We start from the raw sequence: 24,554 nt of genomic DNA on the forward strand, positions 1-24,554 counted from the left end.
TAAAACTCTACCGAGATAATAATTTGCTTAATTGTTCAACAAAGTTTCCTTGTAAAGATTTTAAATTAAACTATGTTTTAATGAAAACACCAGCAGTCACTTTAGTGGATTGGTTACCATAAGTGCTGCATAAAAATCTATCGAATAGAACAGACTTTATTAGATGAAATATAAATTGATACAAGTTTACAGAGAACATGGAGCATTGAATTCTTCGACGGCGTGCAAGTGAACGGGTTGTTAATCCTTTCCTTGGGTTTCATTAGAGTTTGTCAGGCTCAGGGGCGAATCCTCTACTCAATCTTCTCGCTGAATCTTCGTAATAGAGACTGGGTCGGTCCACTACCAAAATGTAAACTAAACTAGAACAATGTCTAAACGCTACTGAATTTGTTATTATTTTGTAAACAATGTGTGTACATCATATTGCTTTTGAACAGAATCGAAATCTAACTTCTGAATCACTTGATTCGGAATTTCTGCATAAATTCTACACTAATCTCTTTCTTCTACACATATCATTATTCATTATTTCAACTCTCCATCAACTCTTTATTTATAGATGTTGGAGAGTCTTGATTGAAGTGTCGTGTCCGTTGTGAAGGATCGTGTCCGCTGCGAAAGGACGTCTCTATCCACCCGAACGATCGCGTTTCGTCGAAAACGAAAGTGTGTAACTAGGCTTTTAAAATCTCCTACTCGTACCGAGAATTATTAAATTCTCTACCGAGAATGGGGGAGCATCAATTGTACTTCGGACGAAGGGAAAAATGGCTGAAGGACGCGTGTCGCGACCGTGAATAGCGGGGGCCGCGGTCGCGGCACGGAGCTTTTTTGGTTTTTCAGCTTTCGTTCGTGTCCTCGATTTTAGCGTTATTAATTTCTGTTGTCTTCGACTCCTTTTGTAGGGCTTTTCTTCTATTTTTGAGCTCTTTTTACTCCTATTTGGATTTTACCAAATATTTATGTACCTTGCACGAAAGAAACATATTCGAGAGTAAAAGTATTCTAAATAGGTATAAATAGCATAAATTTGTAGCAATATTGATGTAATTATCGATGATATTTTAGGTATATTTTGGGCTTTGAATAAAATAAACAAAATCATAAAAACAATAAAATAAAATAAACTGTGTAAAATAAACTGAATAATTCATATATCAGATAATCTTGTTACGAACTCAATTCCTAGTTGGGAAATATTTTCGTAATAGATTTTACATCGATTACCATTAACTTTGAATCGAACTCCGGTAGGACCTTCCAGTTCTAAAGAACCGTAATCGAATGTTTTGACGACTAAATATGGTCCTAACCATCTGGACTTAAGTTTTCCTGGAAATAAACGAAGTCGTGAATTAAATAACAGCACTTTATCCCCAACATTAAAGTGTTTGACTTTAATTTTGGCATCATGCCATTTTTTCACTTTTTCTTTATAAATCTTTGCATTTTCATAAGATAGATGATGTAACTCATCTAACTCATTCAAATGGAGCAAACGTTTCTTACCTGCTTGTCGTAAATCAAAGTTTAGTTCTCTAATAGCTCAATAGGCTTTATGTTCTAATTCGACTGGCAAATGACATGCCTTACCATACACTAAACGGTACGGAGTCATTCCTATTGGCGTTTTAAATGCAGTACGGTATGCCCATAGCGCATTATTGAGTTTAGAAGACCAATCTTTTCTAGAAGATGAAACCGTTTTCTCGAGAATCCATTTGAGTTCTCTGTTTGATATCTCTGCCTGACCATTTGACTGAGGATGGTAAGGCGTTGATACGCGGTGGCGTACTCCATATTTTTTCATAAGCGTTTCAAAACTCTTGTTTATAAAATGAGTACCGCCATCACTAACGATAACTCTTGGACAACCAAATCTACAGAATATATCGTCAAGAAAATTAACAACAACTTTAGAATCGTTCGTCGGGGTTGCAATTGCTTCAACCCACTTTGAAACATAATCGACGGCAACTAATATGTAAGTTTTACCATTGGAAGGGGGAAAAGGTCCCATGAAATCTATTCCCCACATATCGAAGACTTCAACTTCTAATATGGTTGTGAGGGGCATCTCATCTTTCCTTCCTAGATTTCCTATTCTCTGGCACTTATCACAACGAGTAATAAATGAACAGACGTCCTTAAACATCGTAGGCCAAAAGAAACCGCTTTCAAATATTCTAGCAGCTGTCTTGTTAACTCCATTATGTCCTCCATAAGAGCTAGAATGGCATTCTGACATTATGGATTCGTATTCATTTTCACCAACGCATCTCCTAATTATCCCGTCACCACAAGTCTTGAACAAAAAGGGATCTTCCCAAAAATATTGTTTAATATCGAAGAAAAATTTCTTCTTTTGTTGGAAATCTAATTAGCAATATCTGCATACCATGGTGACATGGCACTTTTTATTTGATAGAGGTGTTCATCAGGGAAATCATCTCGTATACCGGTAGTTTCACCTATAGGACCGTTTTCATCTTCAAGTCTCGATAGATGATCGGCGATAAGATTTTCAACTCCCTTTTTGTCTTTAATTTCTATATCAAATTCTTGCAACAATAAAACCCATCTAATTAGACATGGTTTTGCATCCTTTTTAGCAAATAAATATCTTAATGCTGCATGATCAGTATAAATAATAACTTTTGAACCTAATAAATATGACCTAAACTTGTCACATGCAAAAACTACGGCTAACATTTCTTTTTCTGTTGTGGTGTAGTTTAATTGTGCACGAGACAGTGTGTGACTTGCATAATAAATGACATGAAGTTTCTTATCCTTTCTTTGTCCTAAAACACATCCGACAGCTAAGTCACTTGCATCACACATAATTTCAAATGGTAGATCCCAATCGGGTTTAGCAATAATAGGTGCACTGACTAAAGCTGTTTTCAATGTTTCGAATGCTTTAACGCATTCTTCATTAAAATCAAAGGTTGAATCTTTCATGAGTAAATTAGTAAGTGGTTTGGAAATTACAGAAATTTTTTTAATAAATCTTCTGTAAAAACCAGCATGTCCTAAGAATGATCTTACTCCTTTAACAGAAGTTGGAGGGGGTAATTTCTCTATTACTGAGGTTTTTGCTCTATCTACTTCTATTCATTTTTCAGATATTTTGTGCCCTAAAACAATTCCTTCGTCAACCATGAAATGACATTTTTTCCAGTTTAATACCAAATTTGTTTCTTCACACCTAGACAAAACTTTATCCAAGTTTTCTAGGCACGAATCAAAAGAATCTCCATAAACTGAAAAATCGTCCATAAAAACTTCCATGATATCTTTAATGAAATCATTAAAAATCGCAGTCATACAACGCTGAAATGTTGCAGGTGCGTTACATAGACCAAAGGGCATTCTCCTATATGCAAATGTTCCGTAAGGACATGTGAAGGTTGTTTTATCTTGGTCATCCGGGTAAATGTATATTTGAAAGAATCTAGAATAACTATCAAGAAAACAGTAGAAAGCATGACCAGCTATCCTTTCGATCATTTGATCAATGAAAGGAAGAGGAAAATGATCTTTCCTAGTTGCTTTATTTAAATTTCTATAATCTATACAAACCTTCCAACCAGTGGTGGTTCGCGTAGGTATTAATTCACCTTCTTCATTCCTTACAACTGTTATGCCTCCCTTTTTAGGTACACAATGGATTGGACTAACCCATTCACTATCCAAGTTTTCTAGGCACGAATCAAAAGAATCTCCATAAACTGAAAAATCCTCCATAGGATATTTCATCGCTTGATTCACATCAAACTCAATCTTATCATCGCCTATTCTTAAAACTACTTTCCCTTCCGACACATCAACTAGAGCACGTCCCGTGTTCATGAACGGTCTACCAAAGATTAGCGGACAGTTTACATCATAACCAAAATCTAAAATAACGAAATCGGTAGGAAAAATAAATTTGTCAACTTTAACTAAAACATTCTCAATTATACCGTATGGTCTTTTAGTGGTTTGATCCGCTAATTGTAAAACCATATTGGTACGTTTGATGTCTTCTTCTAAGCCTAACTTATTAAAAATAGATAATGGCATCAAGTTAATGCTTGCTCCTAAATCACAAAGACAACTTGGGAATTCTATATCTCCCAATTTACACGGAATGGTAAAACATCCGGGATCCTTGAGTTTTGTGGGCAAATTGCTTGACACAATCGAACTGCAATCCTCAGTTAGTGAAATGGATGAAATTCCTTCCCAAGTGATTTTCTTTAAAATTAAATCTTTGAGGAATTTACCATAATTGGGAATTTGCATAATTGCATCCATAAACGTCAAATTAATATGCAAATTTTTAAGTTTGTCTAAAAATATTAAAAGTTGCTTGTCATAGTCCTTGTTGCGGACTTTGTGTGGAAAATGTGGTTTGGGTACAAAAGTTTTTGTACTAGAGTCAATTGGTGCATCTTTTTGTTTTAATGTATCTTCTTTGGGCTTTGGTAAATCAGTTCCAGGTAAGGTCGAATTTTTGGGCATTTCCGGGCCTAAGTAGTTTTTCCCTGAACGAAGAGTGATAGCCTTAACATGCTCTTTCGGATTTTCTTCCGTATGGCTTGGAAGACTTCCCTCTTTGCGGGATGGAATTGATTTAGCGAGTTGTCCAATTTGAATCTCCAAATTATGGATGCTAGATGATTGGTTTTTAATAAGCTGATCGAATTTATTCTCGACCCGTTTAAAACCATCATCGTGATTACTTATTTTTCCGCTGATCGCATCAATGAATTTGTCGATTTTAGAAGATAAAGTGCTAATCGAATCTCTGGATTGATTTTGATAATTATTAGTACGATTTTGATTAGCATTAGCATTATTATTGTCTCTCCAGTTAAAGTTAGGATGATTTCTCCATCCAGGATTATATGTATTGGAATAAGGGTTATTAGTTTGGTTTTGCCCTTGGACAAAATTTACCTGTTCAATCTCACTCATACCTTCGTAATCCACACCTGTTTGGATTGGTTGACCATTAGGATCACACGGTGCCATAAACCTATCAATTTTGTGCGACAAGGCAGAAAATTGGGCTTGCAACATCGCTACTGGATCAAGATTTACTATACCTTTAACTGATGATGTAGTTGAGGATGATGGTTTCGCTACTGGTATGTGTCCACGTTCCGCGGGCCACATACTGCTGTTGATTGCCATTTCCTCTAAAAGTTCTCTTGCTTGGGCAAATGTTTTCTTCATGAATAACCCTCCAGACATAGCGTCCAATGAACCTCTAGTTGTAGGATTTAGTCCATTACAAAATGTTTGCATTAAAAGTTCAGCGGGCAATTAGTGGTGTGGGCATAAACGTTGAAGTTCTTTAAAACGTTCCCAAGCCTCATAAAGAGTTTCACTATCATTTTGAGAAAAAGACATTAACTCTTTAATGACTCTTGCGGTTTTTGCTAAAGGGAAATTTTTTTGATAAAAATGCTTGGGCTAATTGCTCCCAAGTCTCAATTGATGCGGCTGGCATAGAAGTTAACCACTCTTTAGCTCGATCCTTCAAAGTAAAAGGAAAAATGCGAAGTTTGATTGCTTCTGCAGTTACATCAGTAATTTTAAAAGTGTCACAAATTTCTAAGAAATTTGTCAAATGGGTATTAGGATTTTCGTTAGGTAACCCGTAAAACGTTACATTATTTTGCAACATATTAAGCAACGCAGGCTTAATTTCAAAATGATGTGCATTAATTTGGGGTCTAACTATACTGTTTGTTACACCGGCCACTCCTGGCCTAGCGTAATCCATAAGTGTGGCCATAACTTCTGGCTCGGTAATTTTAGTTTTTATTGGGGTTTCGTTTTTCTTTTTCTTTTCTTTCTTGTTCTTTTTAAGAGTTCTTTCAATTTCTGGGTCAATAGGATCTGGTGACGTGCCCGAACTTCGAGAACTGCGCATGAACTTGAAATTTCGCACGAACTGAAACTACCTATAAAACAGAATTTGAAAAATAAATATGTTAGTAATTGAAAATGAATAAAATATAAAAGTTTGAATAAGTATGAATAAACCTAGATTCGTAATAAAACACGAAAAATTTAAAATTTTGGCAAAAATTTTGGCGTTCCCCGGCAACGGCGCCAAAAACTTGTTGAGCGATTTCCGCAAGTATACGGTATACGCTTGTAGTAATAAAAGATATCGATCCCACAGGAAACGTTTTTTAACAAAACTTATTTACAATCGGTTAAATTTACTTTTAAGGTTTATAATATGGAAAATCGTTTAATCGGTTTTGGTTTTGAAATTGCTAGAATGAGAATTAGATTAGAATGTGAAGATGTTAGAAAGTATCTGATTAAAAATGAATTTGCAAAACAGGAACGTTTTAGTACTTTAGAAAAGTAAACAAGTATATTCGTTTGCATTAAGCAAAGAAAACAACTTTAAACTTTGTACGAATTATAAAGATGAAATAAATGACGGAACCTCTAATTAATTGGCTTTGAACGCGACAAAACCCTTATCCGGGATAATTGCCCTTAACCAAATTAAAACTCTACCGAGATAATAATTTACTTAAGTGTTCAACAAAGTTTCCTTGTAAAGATTTTGAATTAAACTACGTTTTAATGAAAACACCAGCAGTCACTTTAGTGGATTGGTTACCATAAGTGCTGCATAAAAATCTATCGAATAGAACGGACTTTATTAGATGAAATATAAATTGATACAAGTTTACAGAGAACATGGAGCATTGAATTCTTCGACGGCGTGCAAGTGAACGAGTTGTCAATCCTTTCCTTGGGTTTCGTTAGAGTTTGTCAGGCTCAGGGGCGAATCCTCTACTCAATCTTCTCGCTGAATCTTCGTAATAGAGACTGGGTCGGTCCACTACCAAAATGTAAACTAAACTGGAACAATGTCTAAACGCTACTGAATTTGTTATTATTTTGTAAACAATGTGTGTACATCATATTGCTTTTGAACAGAATCGAAATCTAACTTCTGAATCACTTGATTCGGAATTTCTGCATAAATTCTACACTAATCTCTTTCTTCTACACATATCATTATTCATTATTTCAACTCTCCATCAACTCTTTATTTATAGATGTTGAAGAGTCTTGATTGAAGTGTCGTGTCCGTTGTGAAGGATCGTGTCCGCTGCGAAAGGACGTCTTTATCCACCCGAACGATCGCGTTTCGTCGAAAACGAAAGTGTGTAACTAGACTTCTAAAATCTCATGCTCGTACCGAGAATTATTAAATTCTCTACCGAGAATGGGGGAGCATCAATTGTACTTCGGACGAAGGGAAAAATGGCTGAAAGACGCGTGTCGCGACCGTGAATAGCGGGGGCCGCGGTCGCGGCACGGAGCTTTTTCGGTTTTTCAACTTTCGTTCGTGTCCTCGATTTTAGCGTTATTAATTTCTGTTGTCTTCGATTCCTTTTGTAGGGCTTTTCTTCTATTTTTGAGCTCTTTTTACTCCTATTTGGATTTTACCAAATATTTATGTACCTTGCACGAAAAAAACATATTCGAGAGTAAAAGTATTCTAAATAGGTATAAATAGCATAAATTTGTAGCAATATTGATGTAATTATCGATGATATTTTAGGTATATTTTGGGCTTAACACTTCACGCCTTTATCTATGTGAAGACGCGGGAAATTGAGGCTATGTTTAACAACACCCTTAAATTATCTAAGTTGTATTTTTTTATTTTAGCTATTATCATGTAAGTATTATAATTTATAAGAAATGAAAAACATGGTGGTCTTTTCAAAAAAAAAAAAAAAAAAAAACATGGTGGTCGACCTAAATAAGGATGAAAGAATAACAAAGTTGGATGGGGGTAAGGATGAGATAAGGTTATCTCATGACTTTGAAGACTTATCACTGCTTTTTAAGCTATTGCTTCATTTGGACAATGATGCAAGATAAAGTGGAAAATAAAATATATGTAACATGTTACTTACAAAAACTAGTTTGCTTTTTTTGTTTTTTAAGGATAAATAACAAATTTATATTAGCTTTTGAAAAGAATCGCAGATTTAACTCTAACATATAAAGCGATGTAAATTTCGTCCCAACATTTTTAAAGAAGATCAATTTTAGCTCTATGTTATTGAAAATTGAAAAAGATGGTTTGACTGTTATTTAACTATCACTTCAAACATTCCAAACATCTATTATGTCTAAGATATTTAGTATGTTACTAATACAATAACAAAAAAATGTGTTAAAATCCTAACAACTAAGTCTACTACATATAAGTAATCACAAATTCTCAAGATGTCTAAAATATTTACCGTGCTACTAATATAGTTACAAATAACCAACCAAAAAGTATAAACATGCTTCAATTTATCAACAAACTTGTTTAGAATGTCCAATGTAACAATTAAATAAAAGTCAAACAAGTCTTTTCAAATTTTTGGTGATGTATGACTAAAATTGATCGTGCTTGGAAACATTGAGATTAAATTTGTTCCATTGCGTACGATAAAGTTAATTTGCATTTCTTTTAAAATGTTAGAGTTAAATTTAGCCATTATCGCTTTGTTTTTAAAAAGCATTAAATTCCTATTAAGCTACTGTGGTATCATTTGGTAATATTTGCCTCTGAAGTATTCGTATAGGTGATATTTAATTCATTTTGGATGAAAAAATTAAATAATTTGTTAATATTGCCACATGACACAACTTTTAACACGTGACATGTATATGTAGCAAGTAATTGATCTTTTTCTTATTTATCCACGTATTAAGTCAATATGGAAAAAAAATTAAAAAATTTGTTAGGTATATATATCGCGTAACAAAAATTGTACCATATAATAAGAATTAACAAATCAGTTAATTTTTTTTTTACAATTTCTTCTATTGCTCAGTTCGAGATTCGTTTGACACTCTTTCGATTGGATACTCTCCTGGTTAAATTTTTTTTTACAAAATAAAAATAAAAAAATAAAAAAAGTTTCTGGTCAACCAACCAACCCATCACCTAAATTCCCATAAAAAAAACAATATCAGTTAGGTAAATTTTCATAATACAGTTCACTTGCCTCCCAACTTTTTATTTGTTCTTTTGTTAGTTATCTGATTTCGTTTCTTAAAACAAATGATTTATCTGTTTGCTGATGATACACTCCTTCCTAATAAAATAAGAACTAAGTTGTGATGTAATTGCAATACTTTTTATTTTCTAAAAATAATAAAATTCACCTAAACTTGTCCCTAAAAAATTAGGTGATCCCCTGAACTTCATGGAGATTTTATTAGTCATCTCATAATGTTTAATGTAATATAATTAACGCTATAGATATTTATGTAAGAAAATATATAAGCAAGTTATATCGCATATCATTTTAAATTTAAAGAGTCAATACGTCATTTTAAATAAATTTATGAGACTAGGCCTTGTTTGATAAAGCACTTAATTGCTTAAATTAAAATGTTAAGCACTTATTTAATTTAAGTGCGTTTGATAACGGTTGTTTTTCCACCACTTAAATTAGTTAATTAAGTTAAAAACCACTTATTTTGATAAGTTAAAATATTTAACTTATCATTTTAAGTTAAACATTATCAACTCATACTTTTTTTTAAAATTAAATCATTCAATATTTTCAGCACTTATAATGTTCATCACTTAAAATTCAGTACTTATTTTTTCAGCACTTAATTTTCAGTTTTATCAAACAGCACCTAGGTAATATATCATTTTAAATAAATTCAGAAAGTTAATAGATCACTTTAAATAAATTCAAGAATTTTTTTTTTTTTTTTTGAAAGAGAAAATCATTAATGATGAGAGTCATTACAGAAAATCAGAGCAAAAAGCGAAACAAAACTCGGAACAACATCATAATAAAAAGGCTAACATGTTGGGCGGCCGCTCTTGCCAAGACATGAGCTAAACCATTTGCTAGCCTTCGGATAAAACGGATAGAGAAGCCGTTGTGAGTTGATAATAAGAGCCGGATCTGACCAATAAGATCCCCGAATTCGGATACATCAGGAAGGTTTGAATTGATGGCATGAACAACAACCTGTGAGTCAGTTTCAAAGATTACTGCACTTTCTCCTCTACCACAGATCCACTTCATCGCTTGGAGGATAGCCCATGCTTCACCTTCGCGGGAGTCCATCAAGCCGTCCGAAGTCCCAGTTCGAGCAGCCACAAAAGAACCATCGGGTCTTCGTAACACCGCGCTATTACCAGATTTTCCAAGGATAGTGAAAGTACTGTAATCAGTGCAGCAAGAGAGGGAATGAGGGGGCGGACGGTGCCATTTATTCACACACAGGGCCGAACACAACTCGACACTTGAGAGATTCCGTCGCCTCTGTGCGGCCTGCCAATCCAGCAGAGTTCTTCGGCCTCCGTCAACCACAATCGCTGGCGGACTGGTGGTCTGCTTCCAAAATTTATCATTTCTCGCGTGCCAACAGCACCAAAGCAGGACCATAAAGAGCTGCACATTCCAAGGATTATTTGACCTACAGAAATCAAAAAAATAGGATGCAAAATTTGCAGCATCAGTAGCTTTCAGTTCCAGATTTCCATGAAGACCCGCCTCCCGCCATATCAGCTGTGCTTTTGGGCACAACCAGAAAAGGTGCCAAGCGTCTTCAATGTCCAGGCCACACATCACACACTCGTCAGGTATGTCAATCCCTCGTCTCTTTAATTTGACCCTAGTTGGAATACAATCCCGAACCAGCTTCCAACAAAAGTAGCGCACCTTATACGGTACAGCAGTAGACCATATCAGACGCCAATCCCCTTCGATTTGAAAACCCTGAGCAACCTCATCCTCTCTCATTGCGGTGTGATAGGCACTTTTAACTGTATAGAGACCAGACTTTGAGCCACCCCAAATTAATTCATCCTGACGCCCCTCCACTCTGACAGCAGTACGATAGATATCCGCAATGTCTGACTCAGTAAAGAGTTCCTCAAGCAACTCGACATCCCAGTCATGTGAATTCGGAATGAATAAGTCACTAACCCTTAAATCTTCCAGACCATCCACCCTAGGGGAGGTGATCTTCTGGCTGTAATCATTTCTCAACCACTTATCATTCCACACATTGATCGATTGGCCATTTCCTATCTTCCATCTACTTCCTTTATTAAGCAATAATTGAGAGCTCCAGATACTCCTCCAAATGAAGCTAGGACAATGTCCTAACCGGGCTTCGATAAACTCCCCATTTGGGTAATATTTGGCTTTGAAAACTTGACTGACAAGAGAATCTGGAGATGACTGAAGTCGCCACCCTTGTTTTCCCAATAAAGCTAAATTAAAAGCAGTGAAATCCCTGAATCCCAACCCTCCCTCATCCTTTGTAGTGCACAGCTTATCCCAAACCATCCAGTTAATTCCACGAGATCCATCCTTCTTGTTTCCCCACCAGAAGGAGTTTAACATCCGTTGGAGCTCCTCAGCCGTGGAGATAGGAAGCAAAAAGACACTCATATAATAAATGGGTATAGCCTGTCCCACAGCACGTATCAATGTTGCTCGACCTGCCTTAGATAGAGGCTTATTTGACCAGCTCTGTATCTTTTTCCACAGTCTGTCCTTCAGCTGAGCAAATATGGCCCTCTTTTTCTTTCCAACCAAAGATGGTAAGCCCAGGTAACGACCAGTATCAAGGGGTTGACTAACACCCAGAATGCTGGAGACTCCCTCAGTGAGAAGAGGATCCACATTACTACTGCACATAATGCCGGATTTAGCAAAATTGACAGCCTGGCCCGAAGCGACTTCATACACGGATAAGATACTCTTCATCTCCCTACTTTCCTCGAGATTTTCCTGAAAGAACATGAATGCATCATCAGCAAATAATAAGTGAGAGATTGGGGGGCCCTTCTACACACACGAACCCCATGCAATTTTCCAGACCTCTCCGAGTGTGAAATCAGAGCTGATAAACCTTCCACACACACTAGAAAGAGATATGGAGATAAAGGGTCCCCCTGTCTAAGCCCCCGTTTCGGAGAAATATGGCCCACCAATCTATCATTAACTTTTACTGAGTATTTCACTGTACTGACACAAAGCATGATGTATTTAATCCACCCAGGGTCAAAACCCAATTTACGGAGCATGGCAGCAAGGTAATCCCAATTCACTCTATCATAGGCCTTACTAATATCAATCTTAAGGGCAACATCGCCATTTTTCCTATGCATGTTCCTTTTCATACTATGAATAACCTCAAAAGCAATAAGAATATTATCATGAATTGATCTTCCTTTGATAAAAGCAGATTGGTTTTCAGAGATAAGCCTAGGAAGAATCCTCTTGAGGCGATTAGCAAGCACTTTTGAGATTATTTTATAGATTACATTACACAGGGCAATAGGCCGAAGGTCCTTCATAGAGCAAGGCTGTTCACATTTTGGGATCAACGTAATAATAGTATCATTTAAACCGGGAGGAAACATACCAGAATGAAGCCAGCTGCAACTTGCCTGAAAGATATCAGCTCCAAGTAGTGTCCAAAATCTCTGAAAGAAACCCGGATTAAACCCGTCAGGCCCAGGGGCTTTGTCAGGGTGCATCTCAAACAGGGCAGATTTGAATTCCTCGATCGTGAAATCCCTTAGCAGTTGTTCATTATCCTCCCTAGATACTTTGGTTGTAATCAGGTCAGTGACAGGAGCAAAATCCCCCGATCCACCGTCGAACAGGTTAGAGAAATAGTCCTGCGCAATCTGAAAAAGTTCGTCAGGGTCAGATGTGCAGTTTCCGCTCCCATTTTGCAGTCTGTTGATTTTATTTCTCTTCTTTCTACCATTGGCGACAGCGTGGAAAAGCTTAGTATTAGAATCACCGTCAGACAACCATTCCACCTTCGCCCGCTGCCTCCAATGATCCTCCACTTTTAAAAGACTGTCAATCACCTGTTGTCTAGCCACTTCATAATCCCTCACGGCCTGCTCCGTAGAGGATTCATGGAGCTGCTCCATCCAAGCCAAACCAGCGCGAGTATCAGATTGTTCCGTTCGTAATAGCGCACGACCCCAATGATCAAGATGGCCTGCCACATTTGATAGTCTATCAAGGATCCCTACATGTCTCATTTCTTCCCAACCCGCTTTGACAGTAGGATCCAAATCATTCTCACGGAGCCATTTGTTCTCAAACATGAAACGACGACTCGGTCGAAACCCCTGTAGAAGCTCAGTTTGAAGGACAATAGGATTATGGTCAGATAACGGGGCTGTTGTGTTTAAAGAGGATCCATTTGGAAATTTTTCTTGCCATGACAGGTTAACGAAAAATCTGTCAAGTTTCTCCTGAACTTCATTTGGCTTTCCTCTATGACGAATCCATGTGAACTGATAACCCATAAGGGGAAGAGCAATCAAGCCACATTCCCTAATTGTCTCTCTAAAGCCCCTGTAACACCACTCAGGATGGTCATGTAACCCCTGCTTATCTTCCGGCGCCAGTAAATCATTAAAATCCCCAAGAATAGCCCAAGGTAATTGGGATTGAGAGGCTAAAGACCGCAACAGCTCCCAAGATTCTCTCCTTCTGTTCCGTTCCGGACAACCATAGAAACCAGTAACCCTCCAATTCCCATTCGATGGATCCACAACTTCCATATCAATATGATGATTCGAAAAAGACAGTAGCGAACAGCAGCTAGAATCTTTCCAGAACACACAAATCCCTCCACTTCGACCAACACTATCCACATTGTAGCAACATTCAAATTTTATTTTATTCTTCAAAAAATCAATCCTGGACTTGCACACAAGCGTTTCAAACAAAAAAATGACGTCAGGTCTGTGAACTCGAACCAGCTCACAGAAAACCGGAACTGCCCTGGCACTTCCCAGTCCCCGACAGTTCCAACTCAGAATCTTCATATATCTACGCAGACCCCTCCATTAAGGAATGCCAGTGTTCCATTTTTTGGATCAGACTCCTCAATAAAACCCGTACTGTTATCCTGTCCCTCAATCATTAGCTGATCTTCAAATCTTGTCGTCGATGATGTGGGGATTCTATAGTTGATAGTCCATGGTGATCGGAGTAGTCACAGCAACAGATCAGAGATACATAAAAAATAATAAACCCTAAAAACCTTCATAAGGAAGGGACGGCTCACACAGGATTATATATGTTACGTATACAATCGTCTCTTATTTTTATTATTAATTAATTAAAAAATTTGGTACAATTAGAACTATTATTCAATAAACTTTTTCTATGCTAGTCATTAATCCTAATTCCAATTGCCTTAACCATTCTTTTCTTCTCTATTTCAGTCAAATGAAATGCAATCTTTCATTGCCAGCTTCAAATTGATTTTAGTTTGCACAGTAGGACCACACAGCATAACTAAAAAAATCCATACAGTAAAACCAAACATCCAGAGACCCCATTTCTTAGAGTCCCATTAATTAGCTCCAAAATTGATTCGAATTACATGCAGAGTCAAGTATATTTGACGATTTTCTTTGCAAAGCCAAAATTGACGCTGTTTTCTTCTTTCGCCCCCCTGTGAATTCGGGATACTGTTCAAGCAATTGTCCAAACGTCTTTTCGGACAACAGCGGCTACCCAAACTCGACACCAGATAACCCACGACCAAACAAAACACAAAAACAACCACTCTCAATAGGCGGCGATGGATAGACGGCGGCAAACGACGGCAGATCAGACAACAGCGGCCAACCAACTCGACACCAGACAAAAACACGATCAAACAGATACCAGAACCGACGGCGGCGAAGGACCGAAGGCGGCGAAGGACTGACGGCGGCGAACAACGGCAATATAAACGGCCAAAAAAGACCGATCGGACACTAACCCGATAAAATCCACACTCTCAATAGGAGTAGAAGGCGGTGACTCTCATCTGGAGTAGGCTCTCAACAGGAGCAGATTGGTCGGCGATGGCGGAAGCGGCGGCGGCGGTGGCACTCTCCTGATCTCCTTCCCTCAAACCCTAGCAGAACGTTTTCTCTTCTTTTTTATAAATTCAAGAATTTTATTTTGTCAAATTTAAAAAACTCATGTATTTAGCCTAAAATTAAAGGAAAATGAGAATTGCGCTTTCTACCATTAGCAAATTGAGAAATTTCTCTTGATACCATCAAATTAATGATGTGACACATGATATTTTTGTGAAAAAAAGTTCTTTTTTTTCTTTTCAAATTTCAGTTTTAATTGCTAGGGAGCTGTATAGTTGAATAGGCACACACAATTAAACTTTATGGATATTCGGAAAATTCTTTGTAACTTGATTTGTTTGACTTTGAAATCGAAAGTGGCCACATAGTCAAATTTTCAAACATTGTGTGTTGCATAACAATCATGTATACATATCATTGTCTGTGTTTAAGAATGACATGAGGCCTATTATAACTGCACATGTACAACTTTTCAGAGACAACGTGCGTGTTCTTTATTGTTGCATATGATTGCTTGTTGACGACTATTGAGATGTGATACATTTCTACGAATGTGTGAAAAGATGCCATTGAGGTCTCTAATATTGCTTGCTTCATGCATAACGGCTTATTAGCGATCTTCAACTTGTGTGATTGCATTAAAAATCGAAATAAAGATTGAAAGTTACACTATATAGATAGCTAAAGGATATTGTCGGAGATAAGGAATTGGCTATGACGAGGTGTTTTCTCATGTAGCCATGTCAAAGTCCATTAGAATATTGCTTACTATTACTACTCATTATGATTATGAGATTTGGAAAATGGATGTGAAAACAACTTTCCTTAATATAAATCTTCTTGAGGATGTATACATATGATGCAACCTGAAGGTTTCATATTGAAGGATGCTAGGAAGGTTTGCAAACTTTAAAGATCCATATATAGACTTAAGCAAGCATAAAGGAGTTGGAACAAACATTTTGATGAATATGGTTTCAAACAAGACTTTGTCGAACCTTGTGTATATAAGAAGATCAGTGGGAGTGAAATCGTATTCCTATTGTTATATGTCGATGACATTCTTCATATAGGAAATGATGTTGCAGTTATGCAATCTGTAAAGATTTGGTTTCTCCGTGAAAGACTTGTTTGAGGAAGCTTATATTTTGGGAATTAAGATCTATAGAGATAGATCAAATAGGTTGTTGGAACTCACCCAATCTACATATATTGACTGAGTGTTAAAGAGTTTTAACATTCAAGAATCCAAAAGAGGTAACTTGCCTATGTGCCATGGGGTCAAGTTAAAAGTTGATCATTCCCCATAGACTGAATATCAAAAAACCCACATGGCACAAATCCCATATGCCACTATGATTGGTTCGATTATGTATGTTATGCTTTTGCACTAGAGCTGACGTCACTTTTGCGCTCAGTATGACGAGTCGATTTCAAGCCAATCCTGTTGGGGTTTAATGTCCTATAGACAATTGTTCTAGGATATAAACTTAATGTAAATGAAGTGTTCTTTACATCATTTGTTTTAATAAGATATGGTTTCATAACTATATAAAGGCAACCTCTTTTAAGAACTAAATAAGTCGAATAAAAGGAAATCCCTAAGTTTGTTTAAAGTGATTATAAAGTGTTCATACAAGCATGAAGTGAGACGAAACTTTATAATAAACTAATAAACTTAAAACCACCCCAAGTCAAGTAATATGTTTAGAAATAGGATTGACATATCACTGTTGAGACTTGCATATAACAATGTCTTCTGTCGAGACAGAGAGCTGATCTCACAAGCTTCAGATATGCAGATATCTGGACAGTTACATGGATCCAATGAAAGGGAGTTCATTAGGATTGGGGACCCGACTTGAGATAACAGGATGGGTAGATTTATCCTTGTCATCTGTTCATCTCATTGGTATTAATAGGTATAAGTAATCCTCAGACTCAAAGGAATGTTAATTAGTGATTCTGGATTATGGAATGTGATGCTTTGATCCTGTTGTAACACGATCCATAACAGAGATGACTCTGGGGTGTGAACGGCATACGTTGGGTATCACAGGAAGTAATTGCAGGATAGTTATACATTGGATTGAGCATTTGTCACTCCCGATAAATGGGAGATACGTCCAAGGATCGCTTGTGGAAGACTTGACTCTAAATCCTTGCAAGGTGATAGCTTAAGACTTGAAATACAGATTTCACTTAACCTATCTAATTGGAGTTAACTCGGCCTGTACAAGTAAAACGAATGTCTCGCTATATGTGACTTGACATTATCCATAGTCATAAGATTCAGTTCAAGGATGTAGTTGATAAAGGATCGAATTATACTGTAACTAATACGGAAAGGTCAACGACAGAATCAACCTGTCTTCTTATAGCTCTGGGGGAATGTTTCGGATTTGCTAATCACATTTCGCGTACTCATTCCGTTATGCAAAGATTAAATATAATTATGAGAAAATTAATTTAATAGTTGCATACGGCTAGAAACAATAAGAACCTAATGGGTCACACATAAGACTTGGAGCCCAAAAGAGAAACGGATGTTAATTAATTGATGGAAGCCCAACTGAATCCACTAAGGCCCAGTAAGTAAGGGGGGGGGGCGATTTTTATGTATAAAATACATAAAGAAATTAATTTGATTTTAAGCAATCCTAATTAGATTATGATTGTGAATTAAATTAATTAAAGAATAAATAAGTTAGGAGGTTTAATGAGATTAAATTACTCCTATTATTATCCTAAAAGGTTATTATTATTATTATCTTTATATTTAGATATAATTATAGATAATAAATAAGCATTATATTCCGAATTAAATTCTTATTCAGTAACCTAATTCTATCTAACTAGGGTTTAGATACAAGAGAGTATATATACCCCTTTATATGTAAATTTCGGTTAAGCCCTAGTCTACCGAAGAGAAGAATTTCGACCCCCTTGTTGAGGACGAGATTATTCACCGCTTCCTTCCGTTTCAATTGATTATTAATCTCTTTCTCTATTTCTTGATCTTGTGTTGATTAATTAGAGGCAATCTATTCTTGACTGCTTTTATACGGTTGAATTCTAACTTGATTTTGAATTGTGTTTTTGTCTTGTGCTCGGGAACTCGAAGTAAGAGTTGTGGGCACTTCGATTGCAACGGTAGATAGAACATCAAAAGGTATTTTCTTCTATCCCTCTTTATATGAAATAACGATTAACGGATCTTGGGTTAATGGAAAAAGGTTAAAATTTTATATTTCCGCTGCCAAACGTTTGCCTATTTTCCTTCAGTGGTATCAGAGCCTGCGTTAAATCCGTTATTTCATATATGAAAATTAAGAAGTTTTTTTTCAATCAGATTGAATGAATATTTATAGTTAGGTTAATTAACGAAACTGTTTTGATTAATTAATTCTAAAGATAAATAAGTTTTAATTAATTGTTAACTAAAATAGATTATGCATATGTTCCTAATTATTTTGATTGATAATCGTTATAACAAAATCTATTAGTTTTATAGGTAGATTGATAAAAGTTAGTTTTATTATTCTAAAGATAAAACGGAAAATCTTTAATAAGTTTTTCTTATTTTCTGAAAATCGTTTTAAAACCATTTTAAAACCGTTTTAAAACCAATATATATATATATATATATATATATACATATTTAAAAAAAATATAGGACAGCAGTTCGGGTTGCGCCTCACGGCGCAACCCGACTGCCGTCGTGCGATTGCTGCCTCGTGGCAGCAATCGCATAACGTCTGGCTGCCGCTGCCGCGAGGCCGCGGCGGACCAGACGCGTGGCTGCTGCCAAACGGTAGCAGCCACGTGTTCGGGGCCCGGCGCGGAACATGTATATTTTAAAACTGTTTTAAAATATGTTTTTAAATATAGTTATATATATATATATATATATATATATATATATATATATATATATATGTTTCAGAAATTAATAGTTTTCTGTTTTGATTATCGAATAAAAGAATTTATTTAAAAGTTTGTTTTACCTATTTGTAAATCAAAAGTATTAAATGAATTAAAATCAAAATAATTGGGATATGCATAAATAAAGTTTTGTATAGTTGTATTAATCTAATAGGTTAATATAGAAGATACGAAACTGTTAGAATTAAAATTGGATGAAAGTTAATTTGATGAGTTAATGTGATTAACCTAAATATTACATAAGTATTTTATGTGATCAACCAATTAAATTTATTTAATTGAGTCTATGTATGTTTGGAGTTATGGACATATTTGGACCCTCTATTTAGTCTTTTGGTATTTTTGAAATAGGGCCTGCGAGTCATGCCTATCTACTATCTATTGTAATTTCTCCTCTCATCTAATTCCCTTCAAGTTAATTGAAGTTTTCTTTAGTAGTATAGAAATTAATATGTAATTTCAAGGCGTCATGGAGAAGACGGAGGACCTAAAGAGAAATATGTAATAGTTAGTATTTTCCTAGGTTTGGCCTTTTATTCCGTCTCTGGATCGACAGAATAATTTAGATAATATGTCCATAACACCAATGTATGTGTCTGATGTATGCTAAAGCAAATCAAGACTAAGTTAGATTATGAGACTTAAAATAAAAATCCCTCACAAATTAAAAGTTAAGTAAATAAGCAAGTTATTAAAATCGGTTGCCCCTCCCTAATATTATAATTCAGCCGGCAGTACTGGGGGCCTTTGGGTTGTTGAGCAAACTCAAGCTCGGGGTCTTATGGTAACACCTGAATTATCGAAAATCGTTCTTTCATGAATATGGGGTAATACTTAAATTAGATTATGATAATTGGATGAGCAAACTCATGTTATCATAAACTAATGGGCAACATGGTTGGGATTAATATGAATAGCATATTAGTTACTACTGTGGTTAGTAACCCAATAACCTAGGAATCACATTAAAGATGTGATTGATTACATGAATCTACCTAACAAATGAGACTAGCTTGTTTAGCAAACTCAAGGTGAAATCTCAGGAGTTAGGATCCTAGCTCACTAAAGGATTTGTGAAATTCTTCGAATTAATATGGAGGGCTATTAATTTGGCAAAATAGTGGGAGCAATTTAAAATGAATTAAAAGACCTATAATTTTAGATTGATAGATTTTAAAGAAAATGAATAACGTACGTTTACTCTTTCTCACTCTCAGGTTAAATTAAAACACTCCTAAAATCATGACTAAAACCAATCTGCAAAATATACTTACCGATAACAAGTTGAACGGTTCAAACTTCACCGACTGGTTTCGTAACCTCAAAATCGTTTTAAAGTTCGATAAGATAGGGTATGTACTTGATACATCGATACCCCCTATCCCAGCTGATGATGCTCCCATCGAAGAGATCGATGCTTACCAAAAGCATAAGGCTGATGATGATCATGCGGGATGCATCATACTTGCATCGATGACACTGGAATTGCAGAGGCAATATGAGGAAATGGATGCCTATTCATCATCGTGCACCTAAAAGAGTTGTTTAGGAAACAAACTCGGTGCGAACGCTACGAGATATCAAAATTGCTATATCGTTGCAGGATGCAAGAGGGCACATCTATAATGACACATTGTGTCAAGATGATTGGCTATATTACTAAGCTTTCTAGTATTGGATTCACGATGGATAACGAACTAAGTGTAGACTTAATTCTTCAATCCCTCCCAGAGAGTTATTCACAGTTCATCATGAACTACCAGATGAATGACTTGCAAACCTCTCTTGAAGAGCTTGCAAACATGCTCAAGACAGTTGAGCCTAATATGAAGAAAGACAAGGCAATACCGGCTCTTGTCATAGAGGGATCAAAGAAGAGGAAGGGGAATTTTCCCAATCCTAAACATCCCAAGAAAGGCAAGAGGGCCATGCCCACTAGAGCTAAGGGAAAGGAAGTGAAGAAGCCCAAAGGAGAGTGCCACTTCTATGGTAAAGACGGGCATTGGAGAAGGAACTGCAAGGAGTACCTAGCCTCCCTCAAGAAGGGAAAAGACGGTGCTTCAACATTTGGTATGTTTTATATTGAAATAAATACAATTTCACAGTCTGAATCTTGGGTACTTGATACCGGATGTGGATCTCATATTTGTACAAATATGCAGGAACTAAATCGGACTAAGGAATTGAAGAAAGGAAGCATAAACTTGCGAGTAGGAAATGGAGCAAGAGTTGCCGCCCTCGCTGTTGGAGATTATGCTTTAAGTTTGCCCTCTGGGCTTGTAATAGAATTAGGGAACTGTTTGTATGTTCCAGAAATTTCCAGAAACATTATTTCTATTAGCCGTCTTGTTGACGACGGTTTTCATATTTCAATAAAAGACAAACATTGCGAGTTTTATAGAGATGGGATTTTCTATTTTTCAGAAATATCACAAAATGGGATTTATGTGCTAGATGACAAAATTTATGTATTCGCAATTGATACCAAAAGACATAACCTAGATAATTCGACTTACTTGTGGCATTGTCGTTTAGGCCATATAAACAAAAGACACATGCTTAAGCTACATCAAGATTGGCTTATAGATTCAATTGATTCTGAATCATTGGAAACATGCGAAGCATGTTTAAAAGGTAAAATGACAAAGACACCCTTTAGCAATAAAGGTGAGCGTGTATCAGACACTCTAGGATTAATACATTCAGATGTATGTGGTCCTATGTCGGTCCAAGCAAGATGAGGATTCAGATACTTCATAAGCTTCATAGATGACCATACCAGATATGGTTATGTTTACTTGATGAAGCACAAGTCCGAAGCTTTTGAGAAATTCAAATGCTTCAAGAATGAAGTAGAAAATCAATTAGGAAAGAAAATAAAGATACTTCGATCCGATCGAGGTGGCGAATATCTTTCAGATGATTTTCTGAATTATCTAACTGAGTTTGGGATATGCTCACAATGGACACCTTCCTATACACCACAACACAATGGTGTATCCGAAAGGAGGAACCGTACCTTACTAGATATGGTACGATCTATGATGAGCATAGCATTACTTCCAAAGGCATTCTGGGGTTATGCCTTAGAAACTGCCCTCTTCACCCTAAATCGAGTACCAACTAAATCCGCTAGTTCCACACCATATGAATTGTTCGTTGGTAGGAAACCCACATTCTCATTCATGAGAGTATGGGGTTGTTCAGCATTTGTCAAACACGTAGCGTCAGACAAGCTAGATTCTAAATCTGATAAATGTTTCTTCATTGGATATCCTAAGGAAACTGTAGGGTATTACTTCTATCATCCAGATGATCAGAAAGTAATAGTATCCAAGCACGCAACCTCCTTGGAGAAAGAGTTTCTCGAAGAAACAGAAAAGGGAAGCATGATTGAACTTGATGAAGTTCAAGAAGAAGAAACACCGACTGAAACAACAGAGGCGGTTGAGGAACCCGAAGCAGTCCCATTGGATGAGACTCAAGTGCCACCCATTCGTAGATCACAAAGAGTTCGTGAACTCCCAATTAGATATGGTTTTCTAGTGGGAGATGATGATGAGGTTCCCGTGTTAGACGACGAACCCGAAAACTACGAAGAGGCTCTTACCAGTCCAGATTCTAAAGCATGGCTCGAGGCTATAGATTCTGAAATGGATTCCATGTACACCAACCAAGTGTGGACTTTGGTTGATCCACCCGAAGGGATAAAACCCATTGGGTGCAGGTGGATCTTCAAAAAGAAGACTGACATGGATGGAAAGGTTAGCACCTACAAAGCTAGGTTAGTAGCGAAAGGATATTGTCAGAAACAAGGAATTGATTATGACGAAACTTTCTCTTCTGTGGCTATGTCCAAATCAATCAGAATAATGCTTGCTATTGCCGCTCACTATGATTACGAGATTTGGCAAATGGATGTGAAAACAGCTTTCCTAAATGGAAATCTGCTTGAGGATGTATATATGATGCAGCCTCAAGGTTTCATATCAAAAGGATGCAAACAAAGTTTGCAAACTACAGAGATCCATTTATGGACTCAAGCAAGCATCTAGAAGCTGGAACAAGCGTTTTGACGAAACCATAAAACAATTTGGTTTCGAATAAAATTGCGAAGAAGCTTGCATTTACAAGAAAGCAAGTGGGAGCTCAATTGCATTTCTAATATTATATGTGGATGATATATTATTAATGGGAAATGATATAGCTCTGCTACAGTCGGTAAAAGTTTGGTTATCAGGTAACTTCTCCATGAAAGACCTTGGTGAAGCAGCTTATATACTTGGTATAAAGATCTACAGAGATAGATCAAGAAGACTGCTTGGTCTTTCACAGGCTACATATATTGAAAAGGTGCTAAAGCGGTTTAGCATGCTTGAATCGAAACGAGGTAACTTACCCATGGTACATGGAGTAAAGTTAAGCAATCATCAATGTCCTAAAACCGAAGATGATAAGAAACGCATGGCTGTAATCCCGTACGCCAGCGCAATCGGTTTGATTATGTATGTTATGCTATGCACTAGACCTGATGTAGCGTTCGCGTTAAGTATAACGAGTCATTATCAAGGTAATCCGAGAGACGAGCATTGGAATGCCGTCAAGAACATTCTTAAGTACTTGAGAAGGACTAAAGACATGTTCCTAGTGTACGGAGAAGGGGATCTGAAAATAGAAGGATTTTCAGATGCCAGTCATCTCACAGATGAGAACGATTTTAGATCCCAATCAGGATACCTGTTTATCTTGAATAGGGGCGCGGTCAGTTGGAAGAGTTCCAAGCAGGGAAGCGTAGCTTTCTCTACGACCGAGTCAGAGTACATCGCTGCTGCGGAAGCAGCAAAGGAAGCGGGTTGGATTAAGAAGTTCATTACTGGACTTGGTGTGGTGCCTGACATTGTAAATCCCATTACATTGTACTGTGATAACAATGGAGCCATTGCACAAGCAAAGGAACCACGATCTCATAATGCATCCAAGCATTACCTAAAGCGATACCACATTGTAAGAGAGATTGTGGCAAGAGGAGATGTGAGAATAGAAAGAGTACCTACTGAGGACAACGTTGCAGATCCGTTGACAAAGCCCTTAGCCCAGAAAGTACATGATCGTCATCTAAGTTCTACTGGGATAAGTTGTAGAAACAATTGGCTTTAGTCCAAGTGGGAGTATGTTGGAGTTTAGTGTCCTATAGACAATTGTTCTAGGATATAAACTTAATGTAAATGAAGTGTTCTTTACATCATTTGTTTTAATAAGATATGGTTTCATAACTATATAAAGGCAACCTCTTTTAAGAACTAAATAAGTCTAATAAAAGGAAATCCCTAAGTTTGTTTAAAGTGATTATAAAGTGTTCATACAAGCATGAAGTGAGACGAAACTTTATAATAAACTAATAAACTTAAAACCACCCCAAGTCAAGTAATATGTTTAGAAATAGGATTGACATATCACTGTTGAGACTTGCATGTAATAATGTCTTCTGTCGAGACAGAGAGCTGATCTCACAAGCTTCAGATATGTAAATATCTGGACAATTACATGGATCCAATGAAAGGGAGTTCATTAGGATTGGGGACCCGACTTGAGATAAAAGGATGGGTAGATTTATTCTTATCACCTGTTCATCTCATTGGTATTAATAGGTATAAGTAATCCTTAGACTCAAAGGAATGTT

The 24,554-nt window shown here is 36.6% G+C and overlaps 1 non-coding gene across 1 annotated transcript; it reads left to right on the forward strand.

Annotated features, from left to right (window-relative positions):
* The first annotated feature begins 5,317 nt into the window (after positions 1 to 5,317).
* Positions 5,318 to 5,424, forward strand: LOC136225169 (small nucleolar RNA R71). Its single transcript, XR_010686900.1, has one exon. It is a non-coding gene; the product is annotated as a small nucleolar RNA R71 (small nucleolar RNA).
* Positions 5,425 to 24,554: the final 19,130 nt, after the last annotated feature.

The sequence above is a fragment of the Euphorbia lathyris genome, chromosome 3 (genome assembly GCF_963576675.1).
Source record: "Euphorbia lathyris chromosome 3, ddEupLath1.1, whole genome shotgun sequence".
Lineage (NCBI taxonomy): Eukaryota > Viridiplantae > Streptophyta > Magnoliopsida > Malpighiales > Euphorbiaceae > Euphorbia > Euphorbia lathyris.